The sequence below is a fragment of the Pelobates fuscus genome, chromosome 2 (assembly GCF_036172605.1).
Source record: "Pelobates fuscus isolate aPelFus1 chromosome 2, aPelFus1.pri, whole genome shotgun sequence".
In the NCBI taxonomy this organism is placed as follows: Eukaryota; Metazoa; Chordata; class Amphibia; order Anura; family Pelobatidae; genus Pelobates; species Pelobates fuscus.
In genome coordinates, this window is record NC_086318.1 from 155,882,879 (window position 1) to 155,889,958 (window position 7,080).

Genomic DNA, 7,080 nt, shown 5'->3' on the forward strand with positions numbered 1-7,080 from the left:
TTACCGAACAATCAGACGAATGCTGCATACAAGGTGAATGAATACACAATACATGAAAATATATTAAAAGACACACATTTTTGGTAATAGCTCAATGTCATTTGCTGCATAAGGTATATGGTCCGAAGTCTCTGTAATAGTATCTTATGTCCTTGGCTGGGTCTTAAAGGGCCAGTAGTGCCATACCACATCCCATTAATCCCAGCCATTGTACTTAAAGGGTCCCATCTTTCTGGGACCATAATCACTGGGCAGGAGGTGAACAATCAGCCCCCTCCAGGAAACTGGGGCATACTCTGGTACAGGACCCAGTCCGCTACAACCATTTGTTTGCAACTCACGCCGTTCATTGACATTCATTGAAACTCCACTCTAGCCAGCTCAAACTTAAAGGGCAATTTCTAAACTGCGACTGTGCCTTCATTTTTAATACCCCAGAGACATACTATGCATCAAAATGGGTCTTGTGATTCTCACAATATAAAGCTCTTCGCTGTAGGATGTATAGTTTTTAAAATACGACCATTTGAAGATGGCAACTGCCAAAATACTCTGACCTGTGCCAGGCTGGAGCAGCAAGTGATGTCATAGACAGGGCCTTTTGTACACCTGCTAATGTTTTTAAAAATGTATGTCTTAACCCCTTAAGACCGGAGGGCGTACAATTACGTCCTTTTTTAAGCGGCTCTAAACGCCGCCGGGCATAATTGTACACCCTCAGTTTTTTTTTTTTTTACTTACCCGGTCGCCGGCGATTGCGGTTGGGGGGACTCCCAGGGAGCCCCCCGCAGCACCTCCGTCCTCTTCAGCCCCCCCGGGCCATGTGTGAGTGAGTGTAATGACAGGTAGTCCCCCTGCTGGCTGAAATCAAATAAAAATTTTTTTAAAATAAGTGTAAAAAAAAATAATAATATACTTAGATCATATATATATATATATATATATATATATATACCGTATATACTCAAGTATAAGCCGAGTTTTTCAGCACATTTTTTGTGCTGAAATACCCCAACTCGGCTTATATACTCGAGTCAATGTCTGTATTATGGCAATTTACATTGCCATAATACAGACAATGGGGCTGGCAGCGAGCGCTTACCTCTCCTGCAGCTCCTGTCAGCTCCCTTCTCATCCGCGCCGGTCCGTTCAGCACCTCTGTCAGCTCCCAGTGTAAGTCTCGCAAGAGCCGCGGGGTCATAGTGCGGCTCTCGCGAGACTTACAGTGTGAGCTGGCAGAGGGAGATGACCGGACCGGCGCGGAGGAGAAGGGAGCTGACAGGAGCTGCAGGAGAGGTAAGTGCTTCCTGCCAGCCCCCTCCACTGAACTGCCAATGCCACTGGACCACCAGGGAGTGAGAGCCCCCCTCCCTGCCATGTATCAAGCAGGGAGGGTGGACGAAAAAAAAATAATAATAATAAAATAAAATAATATTTTAAAAATAATAATAATAAAAAAATTATTAAAATAATAATAAAAAAAAATAATAAAAATGCCCAACCCCCACCAAGGCTCTGCAACACACACACACACACACACTGCATTCATACACACACTGCATTCATACACACACTGCACTCATTATATACACACACTGTAAATAAATATTAAATTAATATAATTATTTTAGGATCAAATTTTATTTAGAAATTTACCAGTAGCTGCTGCATTTCCCACCCTAGTCTTATACTCGAGTCAATAAGTTTTCCCAGTTTTTTTGGGTAAAATTAGGGGCCTCGGCTTATATTCGGGTCGGCTTATACTCGAGTATATACGGTATATTATATATATATATATATATATATATATATATGATCTAAGTATATATATACACATTCATACACACACATACACTGTCTAGGTGTATTTTAATATTAATATATATATATATTAATATCAAATTACACGTAGACTGATACTGATTAAATATATATATAATTATTGTTATATATATATTTATATATAATGTAAAAAAAATATGTAAATACGTAAAAAATAAAATTAAAAAAATTAAAAATAAATTATTAAAAAATATATAGATGTTTTATATCGTTCTAACTGTATTGTGATATTAATATATATATATATCAAAATACACGTAGAACGAAATAATATATATCTATATACATAAATATATACGTATATATATACCTATATATAAATAAAAATATTTAAAAATATATATATATATATATATATACATATATTAATTCTACACATATATTTATGTAATATTTTTACATAATTAGGTATCCTAATTAATTACAATTAGCGGGACCTGCCTGACAACCCATTCCGAAAGTATAGGGAATTTAATTTGCTAGCACTATATTTAACCCTATAACTTTCCAAGACACCATAAAACCTGTACATGGGGGGTACTGTTTTACTCGGGAGACTTCGCTGAACACAAATATTAGTGTTTCAAAACAGTAAAATGTATTACAACGATGATATCGCCAGTAAAAGTGAAGTTTGTTGCATTTTTCACGCACAAACAGCACTTACACAGAAAATATTATTGCTGCAATACTTTTTACTGTTTTGAAACACAAATATTTGTGTTTAGAAAAGTCTCCCGAGTACAACAGTACCCCTCATGTACAGGTTTTATGGTGTTTTCAAAAGTTACAGCGTCAAATATAAGGCTTGTGTTTCATTTTTTTCACATTAAAATTCGCCAGATTGCTTACGTTGCCTTTGTGACCGTATGGTAGCCCAAGAATAAAAATTACCCCTATGATGGCATACCATTTGCAATAGTAGACAACCCAATGTATTGCAAATGGGGTATGACCAGTCTTTTTTAGTAGCCACTTAGTCACAAACACTGGCCAAAATTGGCGTTTTTTTGCATTTTTCACACACAAACAAATACTAACGCTTACTTTGGCCAGTGTTTGTGACCAAATGGCTACTAAAAAAGACTGGACATACCCCATTTGCAATACCTTGGGTTGTCTACTATTGCAAATGGTATGCCATTATGGGTGTAAATTTATTTCCTGGGCTACTATACAGTCTCAAAGGCAACGTAACCAATCTGGCAAATTTCAATTTCAAATGTAACTTCCCAAAACACCATAAATCCTGTACATAGGGGGTACTGTTTTACACATGAGACTTTGCTGAATACAAATATGTGTATTTCATTGCAGTAAAAGCAAACAGTATTATGACATTGACAGTTAAAATGTCTTGTAGAACTAAAAAAATAACAAAATTTCTTATTTTCTCCCATTTTTTTCATATTAAATTATGTTTCATAGCTAAATATTTGATATTAAATGAAAGCCCCTTTTCCCCTGAATAAAATGATATATAATAAGGGGGGGGTGCATTTAATATGAAAGAGGTGAATTACGCCTGTACAGACATAGCGCAAATTAAAGGTTTTGTTTACGTTTTATTCTGTTCACAACGTGTACATTTGGCTCAGTCCTTAAGGGGTTAATGTAACTGTGAAGCACTTTGGGCAACAACGTTGCAATTAAATGTGCTATATGAATAAATATTAACAGTTACTCTGACCACTCCAGTTGTAGACTTCTGGTGGAGGCAAGAACACTTCAAACAATGTCCACAGAAATTGTAGCTTTTCTAGTTTTACTTGCAATTCTGAAACCTTACTGTTCTGTTTTACTTATCTCTCTAAATATCCTATACTTTCATCTATAGGATTTCTTACTATCCAATTACATCCTGTTAATAATATGTCTGGGGCATATTGCTCAAACCCCTATTTCTTTTACCTTCTACCTATTGCCTATAATTTCGTTTATACACTGAACAAAATTATAAACGCAACACTTTTGTTTTTGACCCAATTTTTCATGAGCTGAACTCAAAGATCTAAGATTTTTTCTATGTACACAAAAGGCCTATTTCCCTCAAATATTGCCCACAAATCGGTCTAAATCTGTGTTAGTGAGCACTTCACCTTTACCAAGATAATCCATCCACCTCACAGGTGTGGCATATCAAGATGCTGATTAGACAGCATGATTATTGCAAAGGTGTGCCTTAGGCTGGCCACAATAAAAGGCCACTCTAAAATGTGCAGTTTTATCACACAGCACAATGCCACAGATGTCGCAAGTTTTGAGCGAGCGTGCACTTGGCATGCTGACTGCAGGAATGTCCACCAGAGCTGTTTCCCGTGAATTGAATGTTAATTTCTCTACCATAAGCAGTCTCCAAAGGGGTTTCAGAGAATTTGGAAGTACATCCAACCGGCCTCACAATCACAGACCACATGTAACCACACCAACCCAGGACCTCTTTACCTCCATGATCGTCTGGGACCAGCCACCCGGACAGCTGCTGCAACAATCGGTTTGCATAACCAAAGAATTTCTGCACAAACTGTCAGAAACCGTCTCAGGGAAGCTCATCTGTATGCTTGTCGTCCTGACTTCAGTTCATCGTAACCGACTTGAGTGGGGAAATGCTTACATTCAATGGCGTCTGGCACTTTGGAGAGGTGTTCTATTCATGGATAAATTACGTTTTTCACTGTACAGGGCAGATGGCAATCAGTGTGTATGGCGTTGTGTGGGTGAGCGGTTTGCTGATGTCAACGTTGTGGATCGAGTGGCCCATGGTGGCGGTGGGGTTATGGTATGGGCAGGCATATGTTATGAACAACGAACACAGGTGCATTTTATTGATGGCATGAGATGCCGTGATGAGAAGCTGAAGGCCATTGTTGTGCCATTCATCCATGACCATCTCCTCATTTTGCAGCATGATAATGTACTGCCACATGTTGCAAGGATCTGTACACAATCCTGGAAGCTGAAAACATCCCAGTTCTTGCATGGCCAGCATACTCACCGGACAGATCGGCGTATACGTCAGCGTGTTCCAGGTCCTTCCAATATCCAGCAACTTCGCACAGCCATTGAAGAGGAGTGGACCAACATTCCACAGGCCACAATCAACAACCTGATCAACTCTATGCGAAGGAGATGTGTTGCACTGCGTGAGGCAAATAGTGGTCACACCAGATACTGACTGGTTTTCTGACCCCCTGGGCCCCCCAATACAATAAAACTGCACATTTTAGAGTGGCCTTTTATTGTGGCCCATCTGTGCAATAATCATGCTGTCTAAACAGAATCTTGATATGCCACACCTGTGAGGTGGATGGATTATCTCGCCAAAGGAGAAGTGCTCACTAACACAGATTTAGACTGTTTTGTGAACAATATTTGAGAGAAATAGGCCTTTTGTGTACATAGAAAAAAGTGTTAGATCTTTGAGTTCAGCTCATGAAAAATGGGGGCAAAAACAAAAGTGTTTTCTCTGAAACTGCTATGTTTACAGATGCAGGGTTAACCCTGGATGGACCTGGCACCCAGACCACTTCATTGAGTTGAAGTGGTCTGGGTGCCTATAGTGGTCCTTTAATCAGCAGAGGGTTCTGCCATTGCAGAGAATTATGATTCCCCAGGGGGGTCTGGGAAAATCCCCAAAGGTGGGGGGGCGCAGGGCTGCAGAAGAAAAGTTGCCAGAAGCAAGTCCCGTGCTGGGAGATCGGCCGCCTCTCTCAGGCTCTAGGCAGCTATCCCCGCGTTGCTGCTCGATGCTAAGTAAGGCACAGGTCGTGTTGTGCGGTTTTCCCTGCACTTTGGCATAAAAAGTAAATTTTTGTGCCTGATTGTGCCAGAGCTATCAAAGAGCACATCTGGCCATCTTGCATGTCATGACCCGCCCCTGCTCCGCATAGTTTTATCAACGTAGTCTACCTATCTTGGGCTTTATTTGACCACAAAAGCAGTTAGAAGCATCAGGCTTTTTAAAATGTACATTCCTTCTGTCCCAATCCCTCTGATTTTAAAACTTATAACGTATTATTAAACCTATTAAATCAGCGGTATAAATGTAAGGTTCTGGTTTGCTGTATAAATTAAATGGTATTTTATTTTTTAATCTCCCCCATGTTTAAAAAATTCAAAATTGGACAAGCTAAATGGTTGATAAGTAATTTGTTGAGATGTATGGAGCAGTATCAGACACGGTATCTAGTTATATAGGTGGGATTTGTGCTCATGCTTGTTAACCCCTTAACCCCTTAAGGACATATGACATGTGTGACATGTCATGATTCCCTTTTATTACAGAAGTTTGGTCCTTAAGGGGTTAAGGACACATGACATGTCTGACATGTCATGATTCCATTTTATTCCAGAAGCTTGGTCCTTAAGGGGTTAATATGTTGTGAAATATTGAAAAAAAAATTGTATGTATGTAGTATGTTATTTTTTTCCAAAATAAAAGAAAAATTAAACATGAAAAAAAAATTAGAAATCATCTTGTTATTGTAATGAGGGATTTAAAAATTGTTGTGAAAATATGTATTCACCAGTTCTATACTGTAAACTGTAAATATAATTATGCATCTTTTCATTATTGGTATATCTAAAAACAGTTTGCAAGCCTTTTCCAGCGCTCTCCTTTCCACCCCCCACGCTTGGAGCAAGGGATCTAGAGGTAAACTGAGCTTTGTGGACATGCGCAAGCTTACAAGCTCACTGTGACTTGAGGGGAGACGTGTCTGTCACTTCCTTTAGCTTTGTGGAATGGAATTTGGAAGATAACCTCCCTGGCTTCATAAACTGCAATTTGAATGAGCATATCCTCGCACTTTAAAACATTTCAGCTTTTTTTTTACAAGTGCAGCTAAATTTACAAAAGTTTAGCTAGCTAAAATTATCTATTAAGAATACTATTCACCACGGGAGTCCTGAGGGGGAGATTCAGGCCCTGGGTACGCGGATGGCCAGAGTAGAATACTATCTGGAGGTCACAACAGAGGCACACAACGCAGCAATCACCTAATTGAACTGACGGCCAAAGTACAATGCGACTGACTTGGCGCTAGAAAACATGGGCAATCGATCCAGGCGCATCCGTGGCCTACCAGAGCATGCGGAGGAAGGGCTCCTAGCAGACCTTGTGGTAAGAATCTTGCAACTGTTGCTCCCGAGGATACTGCAAGAGATGTGGCACGTGGAGAGGGCTCACTGAGCGCTCCGAGCCAGGAGGCTGGAGCAGAACACCCAACGACACGTCAT